The sequence below is a fragment of the Pleurodeles waltl genome, chromosome 3_1 (genome assembly GCF_031143425.1).
Source record: "Pleurodeles waltl isolate 20211129_DDA chromosome 3_1, aPleWal1.hap1.20221129, whole genome shotgun sequence".
Lineage (NCBI taxonomy): Eukaryota > Metazoa > Chordata > Amphibia > Caudata > Salamandridae > Pleurodeles > Pleurodeles waltl.
In genome coordinates, this window is record NC_090440.1 from 409,242,003 (window position 1) to 409,262,749 (window position 20,747).

Below are 20,747 nucleotides of genomic sequence, written 5' to 3' on the forward strand. Positions count from 1 at the left end.
TTATTCTGGTGATTTGGGCCGTATTGTCATGAGCGAGCTGGCTGTACGTGAAGTGCCAGGTTTTTGTCGGTGTGCGTGCTGTGCTGTGACTCCCTGAGACTGCAACATTGCACGTTATTCCACATCACATCTGACATCACACACTAGTGGCCATCTTTGCTTGGGGACCAATGAAAGTGGATTAAGGATGATCCGCACACCATTTCTTAAATAAAGTGGAAAGCAAGTATGAAGAATATTGGTAGGGCACCATTGGTAAGTGGTATGATTATGATCAGCACACCTTTACTTATACAAGGCACAGTTACATGAGCAAATCTATGGTGATTTGCACACCCTTCACCTTACATAGCTGGCAAGTGGATTTATTATTAAGGAAATTTAATCAGTGATTTGCACACCTTTACAAACTAGTGCAGATTATTAGGGTTAAACGATCACTCAATTTTTGTATCCACTAAAATATTTAGTTTAGTCTTATTGTTAATTGCATTAATTGTCATTTATGGCTACAGTGCAACCTCCACCGTTTTTCTCAGCAGAACCAGGGGATCCACCAATACAATGGGAGTTATGGTTATAACTATCTGAGGCTTATGTGGAAGCCCTGGAAATATCAGCATGTTCCCCAGAGAGACATTTATCTCTGTTTAAACATAGACTGGGAGCAATTTAAGGATTTACCACCACTAGAGAATCTTGGGGATGGAGATGTGTATCGGATTGTGAAAAAACAGTTACATGAATGTTATGGTAGGAAAATAAATGTGGTGATGGAGAGATTTAAATTTTATTCCAGTTTCCAGTCTGATGACGAGTCCTTTGATCAATTTGTGGCGGCACTCAGAGTATTAGCCCTAGCCGGTATTAATGAAGACTAAATCAAAGAAAATACAGAAGAAATTGTGGTCTTGCTGTGAATTGATCTTGAAAACAGCTTTGAATGTAGCTGGAAGCATCGGGGTGTCTGAGATATGTATTCAGACTGTAGGAATGAAAACAGTAATGGTAATACCGGATTTATTAATGCATCATGGCAATGAAGGAAGGTAGAGAGAAGTGGAAAAAATTAAATACAAAAAACTGGTTCTAAGTTGTGTTACAGGTCTGCCCCGAGTGAACATTTAGCTAATTCTAAGGTGTGCTCCTCCGTGGGAAAGATTTGTAGCACATGTAAAAATGAAGGTACACTCAGTAGGGTTTGTAAAGGTGTTGAAAATAGTGTGAACTATGTTTCGGAAAATAATGATGGGGAGAATAGAGTGTTGCAAGGTGTAGTATTAAGTGAACAGGAAAGAATTGAACATGGGAAGGATACACCTGTAAAATTACCAACGAGCAAACTAATAATTGATGGATGCAAAAAAAGAGCTATAATAGACTCCTGTGCCTGGTACACAATTATGAGTTAAAGTGTGTTTGATAAATCGTGGCTTGGTAGGGACCTATATCGATCTGACGTGAATTCTGAAAGTTATACAGGACACATAAATACCTATGGTAGGGTTTCCGTGAGTACGAATTGAATTTGACACTGACAACAAGAAATGCTATGGCTATTGTACATTGCGGACTAGGTTGAATGGATATTGGAATGTCCCCATATGAATGAGTTAGGGATCACATTGGATCCAAATAGGAATCCACTAATTTATGTGGTGCAGGAATCGAGAGAGAGTTGTATGCAGTGTGGCTTCAAAAAAGTTCCCTAAAGTGTTTAGTAAATCTTTGGGTGTGCTGAAAGGATTCAGACACAAAATCATGTTACAGAAAAACATGAATCGCATGAGATCCGAACTAAAAGATATGTTGAATGATTTGTGTGCAAAGAATATTATTGAACCAATTGAAAGTTCGGACTATACATCACCTCTCGTGATATCTCTCAAGGTGGATTGTGAATTGAGAAGGTGCGTGAATTTGAGGTGTCTGAATGAGGCCATCTGGGTTGATACTTTCCCATTACCAAATTTGAAGGAATTACTAATCATCTGTGAGTCAGCTACTGCTTATTCAAAAATTCACTTGTCCAGTGCATCCCATCAGATCGACTTGGACGATGATTCAAGGCATTTCACTGCCTTTGTAACACCCAAAGGAGCTTTTCGATCCAAAAGAATGCCTTTTGGGCTTGCCGTGTGCTGAAGCAGTGTTCCAAAGGGAAATGACAAAAATATTCACAGGAGTGGAAGAGGCTAAGGTCTTCCAAGATGACGTATTGATTTTCAGGAATGAAAAAGTTACCCACAATGTAATTTTGGAACATGTATTATCAATTCTCAGTGACAAGGGATTAACTGTGAAGAGTCAAAAATGTAACTTTGGTAAAGACCTAGTGAAATGTTTAGGCCATTGATCTCAAAAGATGGTATTCGTCCTAAGGTTAGTCACATTGAAGTGATATTGAATGCTCCCATACCTAATTGTAAGGAGCAATTAATATAATTTTTGGTCTTTACGGAATTTTATTCTAGATTCATTTAAAACTATTCTATGAAGGTGGAGCATGTGAGGATATTACTTAAGAAAAGTGCACAATTTGAGTGGGAACAGGAGCAATCAGATTGTTTTGAGTCCATCAAGAATGAGATTTTGCAAGCTCCCTGCTTTAAACCTTCAGAGATTAAAGTTGATTGTGTGATTTCAGTGGATGTGAGTGGTTATGGTATTAGTGCAGTGTTATCACAGAATAAGAGTAATGATAAGTGGATTATAGCATATGCATAACATACTTTGACCCAGTCCAAGAGAAGTTATTCAGTCATCGAGAAGGAGTTGTTGGCTGCTTTTGGGGCTGTGTATGTTTGGGGAAGGAGGTTCAAAATGTGTACAGACCATTAACCCTTAGTGAAGATTTTAAAGTGGGGTGGTGGAAGGACGCTATCCCCTAAATTGGCAAGGGTGGCCTTCTTGTTCTATTCTGAAATTGAATTAGTCCCAAGGAGGAATAATATGGTTGCTGATGGGTTGTCACGTCTTCCTTTAGAAAGTAATGCTGTTGAAGAGGAGAGTAATACCATGGAATGTGACATTGTGTTCACGTATGAGGATGTGTATTGGGATATGGGTGATAACTTGGAAAAAACTGACCTATTGTCGGAAAAGGAGTGGTGGTACGAAATGGAGAAAGATGTAGAGATGCAAATGATTAAGATGCACATCACTAATGGTTGGCCAAATGAACACATGATGAGAGGAGATGGATCCATACTTTGGAAATTAAAGGAGGACTTGTCCTTATGTAATGGTGTGATGCTAAGAGGTGACAAAATTGTTTGCCCCAAGGGGTTGCGTAAAATGTTAGTGAAAATTAGTCATGAGGGTCATTGGGTATGTCTAGCACTAAAGGGAGGATTAAGAACATTTTTGGTGGTCAAGGATTGATGTTATGGTTGATCGCTGGGTGAGGAATTGCAATGAACGTGCAGAAGTGATAAAAGTGCTATGCTGTGTAATGTGCCATTAGTGACTGTGGAGTTGCAGGATCTACCATGGCGGAAACTGGCTGTGGCTTTTATGGGAACATTTTCAATGTTGCCATCTAAAAAATGTTATGCCATTGTTTTAAGTGATTAGTTCTCAAACTAGCCTGATGTTAGTATGGTAGGCAAAATCACCACTGAAATTGTGATGGAATTCTTAGAGGATGAGTTTCTGAGGTAAGGAGTTCCTAAAGGTTTAGTCCAAGAAATTGTTTTTAAGAAAGCATGGAATTAAGTGTTTTACCATCCTGCAGCAAATGGTCAGGTTGAAGGATTTAATAGAGTTATCAAGGATGCAATATAACTGGCATTGAAATCAGGGCTCCCATGGAGGAAATTGCTACAAAGTATGCTGTTATCATATAGGATATATCCATATTCTGTAACAGGAAAAATATCTTTTGAACATCTGAAAGGAAGAAAACCAGCTACTAGTTGAGTTCCATGGTGGCTAATGGAAAATAACCTTAAGAAATTTGGTGTTGTACATGACATGATAGTAAAATGAGGGAAAAGGTGAAGCAGCACCTGATGCTTACAAGAGCTTATTATAGTGATGGGGTAGAATTTCCCAAGGTGATGGTGGGACAGTATGTTCGTATCAAGAGAACAGGATTCATTGATAGGTAAAAACCCGGTTGGCCAGAGCCATTGAGGTTTAGCAAGGTGTTGGGAAGTGTGGATCAATTGGAGGATGATAAAATATGGAATTGACGTTGTGTAGCAGTGTGTAAAAAGTGAATCTGACATGAGTGATGGAAAGCATGAGGATGAGTGTGGTGGTTACATGATGGGGAATGTTGAGAGCGAAGGGCCGGATGAAATCTGGGTGGACCATATTGAATGTAAGGATGTAGAAACTGGTGACTTCAAAGTGCAGACGTGTGTAATAGATGTGGATAAAGACTAGGAGTGGGCGGAACTCGCAATGGAATTTCGTTGAGTTACGTAAAAACTTGGTGAAATTCCGTGGAGTTCTACCCACCCCCTAGAATATCATTACCAAGCTCTTATAAAAGCTCGAAAACAGAAAATAATACTACTCATCCATAAAGAAATGCCTTTTAAAATGAGCATCTTGCTGACATCACACTTCCTTTGTGACTTATCAAAGACTGACTTGATGGTTCAAAGAGGTCAAAATAAGACATTAACTCTTTCTAAAAGTATGTAATAAATACATGCCCGTCAGTGGTATCTTAAATCATTCAAGACAAAGGCAGTAGGAACAGACTACTATCATTCAGAGAAGGTCTGCAGTTTCTGACTAATGTCATTTTCAGAAACTGCCTTTGAGGGGCGTGGAAGGGCGGGCTCTTCTACACAGGGTAGCCTGTGCATCACAACAGGCACCAGAAGCACAGCAGATGGCAGTCTGGTGTTGGAACCAGTGACCACAGAAGTGCAGTGGCCCCTGTTGTCCCCACCACCCCCCACTAACCAGCGCTGAGGGGGCACTTACTGCTTCTGCGCTTTATCCAGTGCCTCCTGCTGCTCCAGCAGCACCGAATGAAGGTGCTTCATTTCTCCTGGTAGCACACCACCTTCCCCAGGAAATCCTCCTCCTGCTTGGTATTGGATATCTTCAGAGCCACTCTCTGCTTGCACACCTGCAGGAGAGACATGTGAGCAGTGAGTGGCCATGGCTGACTACGAGCATGCACATGGAGGGGTGGAGCACACCTACTCATCATGCACAGTTAGCAGCAACTTCCTCATGCTCAACTCGCTGAATAAGGCTAGTTGGTCATTGCTGTTGTGCAGAAAGAGACTAGGTGTGACCCGATAAACCACACCTCCCCAAGCCTTCTTCATCAGCCAAGAAATTAATGGGTAAAACCTCTCCGAGATGCACAATCGCACATGAGGGGGAACACAAAGTTTGTAACATCACTTCTCTCGTAACTGCGCTCATTGGTTGAGCAACGTTGGCAACAGTCAGCATCCGATTAGAGGGGTAAGCAGTAAACTCCACCACACGGTGGCTGGATGGCTTTTTGCTGAGCTCCACACTACTAAAAGCGGACTGCAGAGTGGCATAACTCTGCAAACTCCACTGGCAGAGTGGAGTTTATCACCTTCCCCAAGAAAAAACTCAGGTGGCTAAATTATTGTGCTGCGGGACAGTGAGAGGGGTAAGAAGGTACAAACTTATCTGGGAAATTATGTAGTCGGGTGACCTGTGTGTCTTCTTGGACTTCCAATAATTGAAAATTCATTGTGAGATGCATTTGGTGAGGATATATTGTATTCCTGTATCAAAAGCAAAGAATGTTATTAGGATTTTAGTAGAGTTATTGTTCCTCTTGTTGAGATCTTACTGTATTCTTTTATTGTTGTCATTAATAAAAGGGTGGAAGATGTGTGGCATGTGCACTGTGAAATGCAGAATGTGGGATAGGCATTCATCAACATAGAACTGAAATGTATGTAAGGCAAGGTTCGTGGTGGAAATTGAAGGAAGCACCGCTCTGCTCTCCTTATATCTCACTTAAATAAAGACTCCTGGCACCATACCTAAGCGTGAAGAAGAATCTATCAGAACACAGACGTAGAGTGTGACTGGAAATTAACAGACAAAGAAAGATACAAATCTACACGGGCACATATACAACATCTCATCTGTAAAGAATTACAACTTTCAGTGCTTCACAAAGGTTTCCAGAAGTACACCTGGAAAGCTGTGACAGGCGCAGGATTTCAGGTGTAAAATATGAGTTATTGTCTTTGTGTAACAGTAGCCTCTATGGGCATCTTCTCTTGATGGTAACTGTACCTAATGAAGTCCCCATGCCTGAAGTTTCAAGCATCTCTTTCACATTTTGGCTTTTGAGATGGGAAAATGTTGATTAACTTGCTCAGCTGAAACAATTTACATTTTTGTTACTGAGATTTGTCTTCTTCCTGTCTCATAGGTTCAGAGCTAGACATCTGTGTGCTTCCTTTGTTTTACTAAGTCATGTGATATTCATTGGAAGTCCGTATGTAGAATACTATACATTTGTGCTAGCCTTTGAGAGAGAGTTCACTCTTAAAATAAATCACAACTTGTTGGACAGCCAAAAGTCTCACGTTCGTTTAAATAAAAAATAGCGAGCAGGACAGCAAATAATCGAGAGACAATTGTCATTTTGGTAGCCTGGTCAAGGCATAGACCCAGTAAGAAGAAGCACCTTTGCTAGTTTCTGCGCATCGGATCCTAGCCATGCCCTCCACATCCACCAATAGGCATCCACATTAGTCACAAAAGAAGAAAACCTACATATGACAGCATCCAATTCTACCACCAGTGAGGAAACCCCTTGCCTTGGGTCCTTGGAATCACTGGCAAAACGAAACTTGAGGGGGGGGCCCTCCTGCCTGGACCCATTCAGGGGCTTGCCATCCGTGCATAGTCTACTGTGCTGAGGGGTCCCCAGGGACCTTTGTTATGCCACTGCTTGGAGCTCTAAATTCTGAAGCCCCCGGGCAAAACCAAAATGGCAGGCGTGACGATACAATAAGCTCTGGAGCTGATGTCAGTCCACATGCTGCGAGGAGTGCAATGGGATTGTGCGTCCTCTTCTAGTAACCTCATCAGAAAGCGGAGGTAGAGGCGCAGTGCAAGGCGCGTAGATCCGGCTCTGAGAGTCCAGTTCCTCAAAAGACCAGGCCTCGCGTGAGCTGACCCCGGGGAGAGTGGCTGGCCCCCAGCTTACTGCAAGGAGCTGGTTTTCTATTTCTGGGACACCGCTCACCGGCCCTCAAAATAAGAAGCAGAACTGATTGGCGGAGCACAGTCATGGACACTGGAAGTACGTGGAAGTATGTGTGATGGGGTTGCTGCAGCACCCAAAAAATAACCATTTTGGTGTCCAGAAGGTGAATGAGCAATAAAGACGCTTTAAGATTCTGTGTTTCTCATGCATACATTTCAATAGACCCGATCCAGGCTGGAGACTCCCGATTTTTGAAGCCTAAAACGGCTTTATTTTACCTTTCTCCTGCCATAAATTGCCTGCGCTTCAGTAGAAGTCAATGGGAGAAATATATTGTCTAGCTACTTTTTTTTTTTTTTAAATATCTTACTTCCCTCTACTAAAATGTTGGCATGTATGGTCTTGTCACATTAGCTGTGCGTTCAAAGACAAAAGTCAAATGTGCTATGCCTTGTGACAAATTGCTGCTTATCTAATAACTTTTATTTTTTGATTGCAAAGTGAGAGGATTTTGTGAAAGCGATCTAGGTGAGATCTTGCTGTAGTACAGAAAGTGAAAAGTAAGGCAGTAGGATGTCAGTTTTCTTCTAACACAAAATACAGTTTAAATACCTATAAATGAACTATACACATACCATAATGTATCAGGAATTAGGGAGAACAAATGAAGAACTTTTTTTGTAATTCTGAAGTGTGATGAAAAAAAGAGTTAACTACAATCAAAACAAATCAAACCGCTATACTTGGTGATGCGCAGAAGATGGCCATTCGCTGAAACCAGATGTCCATACTATTCTTTGTGTGCTAGATACTTTTACTAGTAAATCTGCATGTCTATGCAACTTTAGTGGCCATTTCAACTGAAAATGTGCTGTCTCTAAATGACAGTGTGCAACCACAACAGTGCCCCAAAACGCACCACTGGCTACATGCCATTCCCTTGCCACTCTCGTGCTTAATCGGCATGGTACACTTCCTACACTTGTGCTTGGTGTGACTCTTGAATTTTTAACATTTGCAACTTTAATGATGTAACATTAATGGCAGCACCCCCCACCCTGAAAATTGTTCCAACACCACTAGACACAGTGGAGAGATATACTTGGTCTGAATGGGAGAACCCAGAGAATGCGGAAAAAACACCATGGCCTAATGGCCCTCTCATAATGCTGGTAGCTTCTAACGATACTCAACACCAAGCGCATACACCATTATGGCCTTATCAGAGAACACAAAGCAAGTGAGGCGACCGGGCTCACTGCTTCTCTACTTTGGGGCTGACTGCGATCTTTGAGGCCTTCTTCTCAGAATATGCCTGTTGGCCTAAAGGTTGAATTACAGCTAGTTGTCGAATAAAGCATGCGCCCAGGTCGACCCAAGAAGAGAAACCCTATCCTACCTGCAATGGGCCTGGACCTGGCAGTTTTGCCTCTAGGTCCAAAGTTGGTTCCCTCAATAACTTGGCACCCAAACTCTTCTGTTGCCCACCAGCAGGTTTCTATGATGCTCCAGCTTCCTGCACCCAAAGTTCACCCCCTCTAACCGACTGTATTTGCTCAGTCTTCGAGATGGCTGGAAACAGAGGGAAAAGCTTAAAGCAACCTGTATAAAAAAGAAATACTCCAGAACCACAAATCGGATGTACCACTTTTCACTGAGGACCCACATGTGATGTACAAATGAAACAACAGAACTCCAGACCCAAGCAACCAAGGACAACATCAGAACCCTTTTGCAGGACTTCTGGAAGGATCTGTCTACTTTTGCACAAGACCTCACCCCTACGACTGTAGACCTTCATTGCTCACTTCATTGCTCTATAGACTGTAGCTAAACAAAGCAGGGAGAAGCCTAGCAGAACAAGCACATGTGCAGGACAAACAGGCCCTGCAAATTAGTAGACTGGAGCGATGTCATCTAGTTGTGATCAATAAAATTGTCAACCTTGAAAACTGGGCACGGTGTAACAATATACGGAGAAGCAGCATCAGCAAGGAGGTGAGAGTTGTATGCTCATGTGCCAGATCAACTTATTCAGCTTAACCACCTGCACAGGGTGACCTTGATGGTCAAACAATGCAAGAACCTAATCCCCAATGTGCTGAAACGGGTGCACTTTGTTAAAAAAAGAAAAGAAAAGATCTTGCCAGAGGCCCACAGACAAGAACCCACCACTTTCAAAGGCTATACCTTTTCATTCTGCCATGATATCACCACCCACAAACTGGCTCACAGGCGCCAATTTCAAGACATTATATCCAGAGGCGGCCCCTCCATTTGAGCGGAGGAGCGTCGCCCCACCCCGCCCTGCCAAAAAAATGCCTCCCGTAATGGAAAAATAAAATGGTGATAAACTTTTTATCAAGTGTCAGGACCAGGCGGGGCAATTGATGTCGAGTGGGAGAAGGGAGCTATGCCCTATCTTTAAAGTGTGCATGTCCCTTTGGTCAGCTGTCTTGCAATGGCCAGCCAGACATGCACACTTAAAACATCTCTAACCCAGCTGTCTTAGGATAGCTGGGTTAGAGAAGGCACAGGCCTCCAGCGCTCTGGTGAGCACTGAGAGAGCCTGCTCCCACCAATCCTGACGCTGCTTTCATGTTGGTTACCAGCATGAAAGCAACGTCAGGATTGGTTAGTGGCATTTCCTGGTCCCATGCGTTGAAGCTTCTGGGAGCAGGAGGATGTCATGCTGAAGACGTCGGAAGGTAAGTACCTTTTTTCTTTTTTCTTATTACTATTGTGTTTTCCCCCTGACCCTCCGCCCCACCGCCATAAACATAGGCTAGTTACCACTGATTACATCCCATCTTCAAAAGAAGAAAATCACTTATAAATGAGTCTATCGCTTCTGCCTTGATTTCTTGATTATGAACATGCATCATGTTGGCATTCATTGGGACATTAGTCTGTCTCATCCAATGATGGCGCAGTGCTCAGCTAAATTTAGTTTCAGATTATTCTTCAGCTGTGTTTCAGACTCTCATGCCTATTTAACTGGCGGAGACCCATCCTTGGTTCATTGTGCCAGTCCCTTCTAAACTTCCCTTGCAGCAGATCTTCTTCCATTTAGAATACTATTGCTGATGCAGATAGGCCTACCTCATTGGCGGGGTTTGACACTATTACAAGTTACAGTTCTCAGTTTCGTCTTTGTGGTATTCCATTAAAGTTGTTCACTAGCATGAATCACAAGACTCCGTACACGGATTTTAACTAAGTGGGCAGAGGGTCTCAGATGAATTTACATTGACACACAATGAGGCAGCCCCAAGAAGTCACAGGAGCTAGACTGCATCATTGGTAAGGCCTGAGAGGCCATTGTGGGTTTGGATCGTGGGTTTGGATCTCGGATGGGGTAATGACTGCTCCCCCTTTGGTAGTCTCTGAATGTTCAGGATCTCATTTCCCCTCCATCAAAGGCTCTGCCAGGAGACACATCTGTTAAAATAAGATACCAAGAGATTAAAATCCTATTGGTTTCCCTCGCAGTTTCATTCCTCTACACCACTAAATCTTGGGGAGGTGGCTATACTTTGTAAGGGCCTTGATTTTTCACTGACCGTCACTCATACCCTAGATGGGAGCACTGTGTCCAATCAGTTAGCACTTTAATAATGGCATATTGCCATGGGGAAGGTAAGGAACCATTCTTCTCAAACTTTTTCCCAAGGATCTCGGTCTTCGCTACTGGATATTTAATTAAAGTGAGAGACTTTACCATAGAACCTTTACCAAACCTTGGACAGATTTCAGGTGGGCCCTGCACTACCACAACCCCCTACTGACCTTAACTTGATGGACATCTGCAGTCACTAACACCCTTCTGATAGAAACGACACGTTCTATTTGCACGTACATTACACACCTGACAATCAACTTTTTTTTTCCATTTTCACCTACTTTAAGAATCATGCCCTAGATACCCTAATTGAAAATTGGGCCTTGTCAGATCATGCACCGATTTGGCTGCACATCTCAGTTATTCCACCTCTCAAACCTGCTCTGCCCCTTGGGAGCTTAATGAGATTGCTTATGGCAACTCAGCCTTGCTTATGGCAACTCAGCCTTACGAGAATGTATAAAAGAGTCAATAGAGCAGAATTTCAAAATTAACCACAATGTGGAAGCTATGGGATACTGCACAGGTGCTCATTAGGGGTGAATTGATGTTCCAGTCAGTGACGTTTAAATGTGTGGCCAAAGAAAAAGAGGACTTAGAAGAACAGCTGAGAGAAGCGGAACAAAAGCTCAAACAGGGCAGGTCACAGAGGGCAGGACAGGAGATGCATAGGCTTTGAGGTGAACCCAAACAGTTAACCATGAAGGAGACAGCCCACAAATTGCTCTATATTAGCGAACACTACTGTGAAAAAAACAGTTGTTGGCTTATAAATTACATCAGTTTAAAACCAGAAATCACATAAAAGAAATTATAGATAGTGACGGCACCAGGATGTTTAAATAAGAAGAGATTCTTAAAATCTTCATGGCCTATTTACAAGACACTTTTTATGCACCAATAGATGGTGGGTCAACAGCAAACTCACTATTTAGCTGATTAGAGTCCTCAGCCATACATGATGGCTTCTCAGCTCTAACGTTGGAGATACCCTCCAAGGAGGTCAAATAGGTGATTCCAGCAATGCCTGGCTAGAAGGCCTTGGCCCTAATGACCTCACAGTATCCTTCTATAAGACTCACATTAACCTACTAATTGTACACCTGATGAAGAATGTTTAATTCTTTCCTGAGGTCAAGATCAGTGATAGATTCAGTGATGCCATTGCATCTAAGCTTATTTACTCATACTGGATAAGGACCCTAGTAGTGTGGTTCCTACTGACCAATCACACTTCTCAATTGTGACATCAAACTCTTTACCTACATCCTGGTCTCCAGACTGCACTCTATCTGGCCTAATATGAAATATCCGAAAACAAATAGGGGCCGACAGGCAGGAGACAACACAAGATAGAAATATCTTAGAAATAGAGGAACAGCTTAAGCAACCAATGGTCTTTCTGTGGCTTGATGCAGAGAAGGCCTTTGATAGGCTCGATTGGAGATTTCAGTTTACTGTTCTTGACCTCACTGCTATGGGGGGAAAATGAAAACATTTATCCAGCCCCTATTTGTCAGGCCCCCACAAAAATAATTTTCAATGGGGTATTCTTGGACACTATTCCCATATCCAAGGGCACACGTCAAGGCAGCCTAGTGTCACCCTTGATATTTGCGCTTGTTATGAAGTGTTTAGTTTACAGGATAAAGCGAAATCCAAATACTAAGGGAATCCAAGTAGGAAAAATTGAACATGAATTGGCTTTATTTGTGGATTATATAATATGCTTCCACATCGACCCTGACTGCTCTATGGGTGCCCTACAACTTGAACTGTCAAAATTCTCAGAGGTTCCAGGATTTCAAATCAACTACAAGATATGTCAGAGGACGTAAGTGGCAGACAACCTCAAAAAGATCCACACAGGGGCTGTCACAGTAGACCTCACTTGGACTAAGAACCCAATAAAATATCTGGGAATTAATCTCCCACCCAAGCTTAGGCACTGATACAGTAGCAATGTTCCCCCTCTCCCTTAGACAACTTTTAAGGGCTGAGACTGGTGCAATAGGGAAGAGATCTCCTGGAGTACAAGTTTAAATTAATGTTCTCCCTTGCCTACTATATGTGGCACAGACTCTGCCATTGTACATCTGCGTCCTGGTATTAGCCCAGATTCAAAATAAGATGAAACATGTGGTTGGGGCGGAGACCTAGGTTGGCCTTGCTGGAACCTTTATTTGAAGGGTACCAGGTCCTCCCAGAAGTACACTCCTATATCAGGGTGACCCAAATCTCCTCAACGTTGGATTGGGATTATGACCCAGCTCATAAACTTGGATCTAGGTGGAACAGGAGTTTTGTCTCATCCCATTATCACTTTTACCCTTGCTCCAATGAAGAGCTCACCAAAGCAGAGGGTCTCTTGTACTCACTACAACTATTATTTTGGAATATTGGCAACAAATGATATGCTACAGGAAGTTAACATCATACCCTTTGCCTATGACACCTATCATTTACAATCCTGACTTCCCACCTGACTTGTTCGACCCTACAATCAGAACCTGGAGCTTAGGTAGCCTGACACGGCTCAGGGAACCCTTTGAGGATGGCAAAATGCAGCCCTGAAAGAAAATGCATTATTGTTTTCATCTCTCCGCCTCCGAAGGCTTAAGGCTCAACCTATTGAGACATTAAGCTTCTTATAGAGACTCAAGGGAGAATCTCCTTAGAGCACCTACCTCTCTAGCATCCTTATTCTTGATCAGATACAGACAAAGTTATTTCATGGCTTTACAAAAGCCTTCAGCAGTGCCAACATCTCACTAAACACAAGTATACATTGTAGCATCCTCCCCAGTCAGGGTACTCATAAATGAATACACCACACATGGAACTTGGTCTTACACATCTTTATTCCTCTGCATGCAAGCATGAACTCAACATTCTAAACATGAAATCTATTCACCACACCTTAACACTTACATCACAGTTCTACAAAGTCCATTAGGCGCCGAAAGGATCCTGTCATCGGTAACTTAGAGGACACTATGGGGGTGATTTTAACCTTGGCGGACGGCGGAGGCCGTCCGCCAAGGTACCGCCGCCAAATGACCGCACCGCGGTCAAAAGACCGCGGCGGCCATTCAAACATTTCCTCTGGGCCGGCGGGCGCTCTCCAAAAGAGCACCCGCCGGCCCAGAGGAAATGCCCCTGCAACGAGGACGCCGGCTCAGAATTGAGCCGGCGTAGTTGCAGGGGTGCGACGGGTGCAGTTGCACCCGTCGCGTATTTCAGTGTCTGCAAAGCAGACACTGAAATACTTTTTGGGGCCCTCTTACGGGGGCCCCTGCAGTGCCCATGCCATTGGCATGGGCACTGCAGGGGCCCCCAGGGGCCCCGCGGCACCCCCTACCGCCATCCTGTTCATGGCGGGTTTCCCGCCATGAACAGGATGGCGGTAGGGGGTGTCTGAATCCTCATGGCATGGAGGATTCACTGGGGCAGCGGTAAACCGGCGGGAGACCGCCGGTTTACCCTTTCTGACCGCGGCTGAACCGCCGCGGTCAGAATGCCCTCGGGAGCACCGCCAGCCTGTTGGCGGTGCTCCCGTGGTCGGTGACCCTGGCGGTCACCGGCCGCCAGGGTCAGAATGACCCCCTATATCTCCCCGTCCTTCATAAATACATATTTTTTTTTTTTTACTGACATATGTTCTACTATTCCTCGATAAGTCTTCGTGGACCGCTCATCAAATGCCCAGATCGTATCCTCTGAGGCTGGGAAGAGAAAAGAGAAGAGTCCATGGCTGATACTGGTGGTGTAGGGACGGATGCAGTTATAGGGCACTCTGCAGTCTCAGTCAAACCAGTCTCATCTCTGACATTAGGAACTGGTGAATGATGGGGCACATGTCTGAAGTGCGAAGAATCTTGCATAATGGACTTTCCAGGATGGTGAACAGTCACAACTTCAAAGGGTTCAGCATCAAAGAGAGCATCAGATTGACGTTTTCCCTGTTGTCGCACAAATACTATGGGGGTCATTCCAACCTCGGCGGTCGGTGTTAAAGCGGCGGCAAAACCGCTAACAGGCTGGCGGCAAAAAAAATGGAATTCCGACCCTGGCGGAAACCGCCAACAGAGCCCGCCACTTCAACACACCACACGCCACGGCGGGACAAACAAACAGTGTGGCAGTCACCGCCAACAGACAGGTGGGAGACAATGTACCGCCCACCCTATCACAACCCACCAATCCGCCACCTTTTCCTGGGCTGTAGCCCCGCTGATAAAAACACGGCAGAAACAGCCATTTCAAACGGAAAACGCTCACCTCCATACACCCCACGAGGAATCTGGACAGCATGGAACCCGAACTCCACATCCTCCCAGCGATTGTCTTCCTGCTCCTCTACCAGGAGCACGAACGCCGGCGCAGAAGACAACGGTGAGTACTGCACCTACTACACAGGGGAGGCAAAAAATTACGGGGACACACATATACGACACACCCACCATCACCCTCACCCACTACAACACACACATCAATGCATAGCAACACATCACAGTTACCCCCCCAAACCCCACGGAAGAATGCAAAGACAAAAGGAAATGATTATAAACTTTGGAATATATTGTATGACTGAGTATAAAATATATCACACATCTAAAACTTTATATACATAAATTGTCAAGTCCGATATGTGTATCAGGCATTGTTCGTGGGCCACTGGGCCCAAATCACATGGGCAAAGCCCACACAGGATACCTGACTCCAACGGAGAGAACACTGCAGGGGCATCAGATAGGAAAACTACAGGCACCTCAGGGGGAAGGGAAGGGGGGCACCTCAGCCAGATGAGTCCACGACGCCAGATCCACCAGGGGCCTCCATGCCCACTGTTCCATCCTGGGGAGTGCAAAGCCACAGACTCTCAAGTCTCTACAGTGGGTGGCTTGCCCACTGTGCCATCCTGGGGAGTGCAAAGCCACAGTCTCTCAAGTCTCTACAGTGGGTGGCTTGCCCACTGTGCCATCCTGGGGAGTGCAAAGCCACAGTCTCTCAAGTCTCTACAGTGGATGGCTTGCCCACTGTGCCATCCTGGGGAGTGCAAAGCCACAGTCTCTCAAGTCTCTACAATGGGTGGCATGCCCACTGTGCCATCCTGGGGAGTGCAAAGCCACAGTCTCTCAAGTCTCTACAGTGGTTGGCTTGCCCACTGTTACATCCTGGGGAGTGCAAAGCCACAGTCTCTCAAGTCAATATCAGTCTCCACTGGTACTGGAGGGGGACTAGTGCCCAGAGTGCTTCGTGCAGCTCTGCCCGACACAGATGCGGGCCTGCCCCTTCCGCCAATGGGCCAGCGGTGCTTGAGATGAAGGGCCCAGTTCCGCGGTGCTTGAGACGGCGGTGCCCAGCGGAGCGGTGCTTGAGATGAAGGGCCCAGCGGAGCGGTGCTTAAGACGGCGGTGCCCAGCGGAGCGGTGCTTGAGATGAAGGGCCCAGCGGAGTGGTGCTTGAGATGAAGGGCCCAGTTCAGCGGTGCTTGAGACGGCGGTGCCCAGCGGAGCGGTGCTTGAGATGAAGGGCCCAGTTCAGCGTGCTTGAGACGGCGGTGCCCAGCGGAGCGGTGCTTGAGATGAAGGGCCCAGCGGAGCGGTGCTTGAGACGGCGGTGCCCAGCGGAGCGGTGCTTGAGATGAAGGGCCCAGTTCAGCGGTGCTTGAGACGGCGGTGCCCAGTTCAGCGGATCAGCCCATGGTGTGGAGGTCATTCGCCACCTGACCTGTGGCTGGCTGCGCCTTCCTGCCCACCTGGGATGGGCCTGGTGGGGCCCTCCTGGGCTGCAGTACCGGGCCTGTTGGTGTCCTCCTGCCCACCTGGGATGGGGCATGCGGGGCCCTCCTGCACAGCTGGGCTGCTGGCGGTCTTGTCGGGCGTGCTGCCCTTCCCAGCCTTCCCTGGTCGCCTGTGGCCCTTCCCCACCTTTGGCGGTGTGCCAGGTGGCACCACACTCCCTGCCGGAGCCATGGTAGGGATTTTGGTCCCAGGTGTTTTAGGCCTCTCGCGCCGGGCACTGACAATCTTCGCATGTTTTTGCGGCGGTGGGCTGACCGTGCCTCAGCTCCCTACTGAGCTGTCTGCCCTTGAGGGTGGGGGACTCCACAGTCCATGGCAGACTGTCTTCACAGGGCCCGCTGTTGTGGTGGCTGAGGTGCTGACTGGAGTCTTTTTAGATGGACGGGGTGGGGGAGTTGTTGGGAAGAGGTCGAGTTTGGAAAGGAAAATAAGTTTAGCAAGAGAGGGACGGGTAGGTGTAGTAGGTATGGGAGTGGAGGAAGAGGTTGTGGTTGTAGGAGTTTGAAGTCTGGTGTCTTTGGTTGCAGGTGCTTGGGCTGGAGGCTGTTGTGAGGTGGATGGCTGTTGGGTGGGTGGCTGCCTGCGTTTGTGTATCTTGGAAGAGGGGGTGACAGACACACTGGGAGAGGACACAGGGGACGTGTGAATGGTAGTGGGGGTGGTGACTGCACGTGTGCGGGGGGTTCTGGTGGGTGTGCTGGATGTAGTGGCTGAAGATGTTGTGCATGCAGGTGTGAGTGGAGACGTGACAGGGAGGGAGGAGGGAGACGAGGAGGAGGGGGACACAGTGGAGGCAGTGGGTGTTGGTATGTCTGTATGTGGATGTTGCTTGTGTGAATGCTTGTGTGATGTGTGGTGCTTATGTCTGGATGAGCTTCCCTTGGGTGTTGAGGTGTGTGCAGGCTGGTCTGATGGTGTGTCTGGGATAGGCAGAGGTACAGGGGATTGGGTCTGGGTGGAGGAAGTTGGAGGGGGGAGGCTAGAGACAGGGACAATTGCTGCCATCAGTGCTGAGGCCAGAGTGTTGAATGATCGCTGATGGGCAGCCTGACCCGAATGAATGCCCTCCAGGTATGCATTACTCTGGTGCACCTCCCTTTCTACACCCTGGATGGCATTCAAAAGGGTAGACTGCCCAAAAATGATCGTCCTCAGGAGGTCAATGACCTCCTCAATGAGGGCAGCAGGGTTGACAGGGGCAGGGCCTGAGGTGCCTGGGGCGAAGGAGATGCCCACCTTCCTGGGTGAGCGGGCACGGGGCAAACGCTGAGGGGCTGCTGGGACGGCGGTGCTGGTGCGCTGGGTGGCGGCTGTACCTGTTGTAGCGGGGGGCACAGATGTTGCCGCCACCACAAGGGAGCTCCCTTCAGAGGACGAGTCGCTGTCACTGACATCCGCACGAGTCCCCGCTGTGGAGCTCCCCTCGCCCTCCGTCTCACTGGTGAAATCCGAGTCAGTTGCATGGCCCGCCATGGCCATGTGAGATGCAGCTCCCTCGTGCTCCGATGCCACTTCTCCTCTGCCTGATGATGCTAATGCACAAATGAACAGGAAGACAACAAAAATAGGGGGGTGGGGAAAAATAAAGAAATGTTGAGTGCATGCATTGGCGACACCGTTGGCGGACAGGACAGACACAGAAGCCCCCTGCACTACGCCGCGCACTTGGGGTCCACTACGCAATCCGTGGGACATGGCCTACAAACCTATGGGCGACCCCTGCTCACATACATGACACAGGGCAATGAATAGCTGCACTTGGCACCCTACAGAGGTGGTGGGCGGGGGCACAGGGCCATGCCTTACGGAGGGGCCTAGCCCACAGATATCGCCCTGGCCTAGGGATACCCACAGCCCTCCTCCCCCACCCAGACACGTCCACTGCACGCAAAGTCACCAGGATTTGAGTGTACTCACCCCCTTGTGTCTGCTGTGATGTCCTCATGCGCCCATCCAAATCGGGGTAGGCCACCGCCAGGATCCAGGTCATCAGGGGGGTCAAAGTACGACGGGCACCCCTCCCACGTTGGGAGGCCATCCCCAGCTGAGCCTCCGCCGTCTTCCTGCTCCAGCGTCGGATGTCTCCCATCTCTTCCTGCAGTGGGTGCCCCGTCTCTGGTGGACCCCCAGGGTCCGGACGTCCTTGGCGATGGCACGCCAAATAGCGATTTTCTGGTGGGCGCTGACCTATGTGACATGTACAGGGAGAGGAGAATAATCATCACCTTCTGCATGCTCGATGTGAGTGGCCCCCCCATCCCCACCCTTGCCATGTGGCACATGCTCTCATCCGTCGTTTGATGCATGCCTCAATCGCTCCCCTCCCCACCATCTTTCATCCACCTCACTCAACACAGGCATTGGCCACAAAGCATGGTCCCAGTGTACTTACCTGTTGGTCTGGAGGACCATAGAGAGGCGCATACTGGGGGAGGACCCCATCCACGAATTTCTCCAACTCCTGAGCAGTGAAGGCAGGGGCCCTTTCCCCAGTCGCATAAGCCATTGTCTCTTCCAGACCGTGGTCAGAGCAGCACTTGCAGTGTAGGTCCTCTCCTGTGGAAGATCAGGTATAGAGTGATTAAGCAGATAGAAAATGGCGGTCACGCCCGTGGCGGTGCGTACCGCGGCGGTGCGTACCGCGACCGCCGGCGCACATAGTCATTGGCTCCTGAGACCCATAGGCTTCAATGTTAACCAATGCAGCTTTGCGCCGCGGTCTTCAACCGCCTACTGCCACGGTGTCCCACGCCAGCGCATTGACCTCACATCCCATTGTCGCACTTCACAGGTCAGGCAGCCGCCATTTCAAGGGCCCACATGCCTTATTTTATACTGCGTCACACATACCTAGGCCTTGCATCGACACTCATACAAGCCATTCAATGCATTGGGAATCGTGTTATGTACAAGCTGTGGTTACGTACCTGTGGGTTGTTTGACTCTGTGCTCGCTGTTGTCCTTCATAGGCACCGTCCGCTGGGACCTGCGAGGAAATGGAGAAATCTTCCCATGTACAGACCGCTGGTGGACCTGTCGACAATGGAGGAAAGACATGTCATACTGACATACAGGCTTGACCGAGCCACTATACAGGAACTATGGCCCTCATTACGAGCCTGGCGGTCTGTGACCGCCAGGCTCGCGGTTGGCGGGAGCACCGCCGACAACCCGGCGGTGCCCCGCAGGGCATTCTGACCGCGGCGCTTTGGCCGCGGTCAGTGCAGGAAAACCGGCGGTCTCCCGCCGGTTTTCCGCTGCCCGTTGGAATCCTCCAAGGCGGCGCAGCTTGCTGCGCGGCCTTGGGGATTCTGACACCCCCTACCGCCATCCTGTTCCTGGCGGTTCGCCCGCCAGGAACAGGATGGCGGTAGGGGGTGTCGCGGGGCCCCTGGGGGCCCCTGCAGTGCCCATGCCAATGGCATGGGCACTGCAGGGGCCCCCGTAAGAGGGCCCAGCTTGTATTTCACTGTCTGCATAGCAGACAGTGAAATACGCGACGGGTGCAGTAGCACCCGTCGCACCTTCCCACTCTGCTGGCTCGATTCCGAGCCGGCGTCCTCGTGGGAAGGTTGTTTCCCGCTGGGCTGGCGGGCGGCCTTAAGGCGGCCGCCCGCCCGCCCAGCGGGAAACTCAGAATGCCGGCCGCGGTCTTCAGACCGCGGTGCGGTATTCCTGCGGCGCAACTTTGGCGGGCGGCCTCCGATGTTTCTTAGTTCTTCCCTGAACCCCATATACTGTTGCTCCTGCAGAAGCTGGATCTCTTGAAACCTTGCCAGGACCGTGGCCATCGTCTCCTGGGAGTGGTGGTATGCTCCCATGATGGAAGAGAGGGCCTCGTGGAGGGTGGGTTCCCTGGGCCTGTCCCCCCCTCTGTCGCACAGCAGCCCTCCCAGTTCCCCTGTTTCCTGGTGCCTCTGTCCCCTGGACTGTGTGCCCACTACCACTGCCCCCAGGTCCCTGTTGTTGGGATGGTGGGTTAACCTGGGTGCCCTGTAGGGGTGGACACACCGCTGATTGACGTGTCCTGGGGACAGAGATATGGGCCCGCTGGGTGGGTGCTGTGCTGGTGTTCCCAGAGGGGGGAAGGTCTGCTGTGGCCTGTGGCTGTCTGAGGGGAACCGACTGTCCAGAGGTC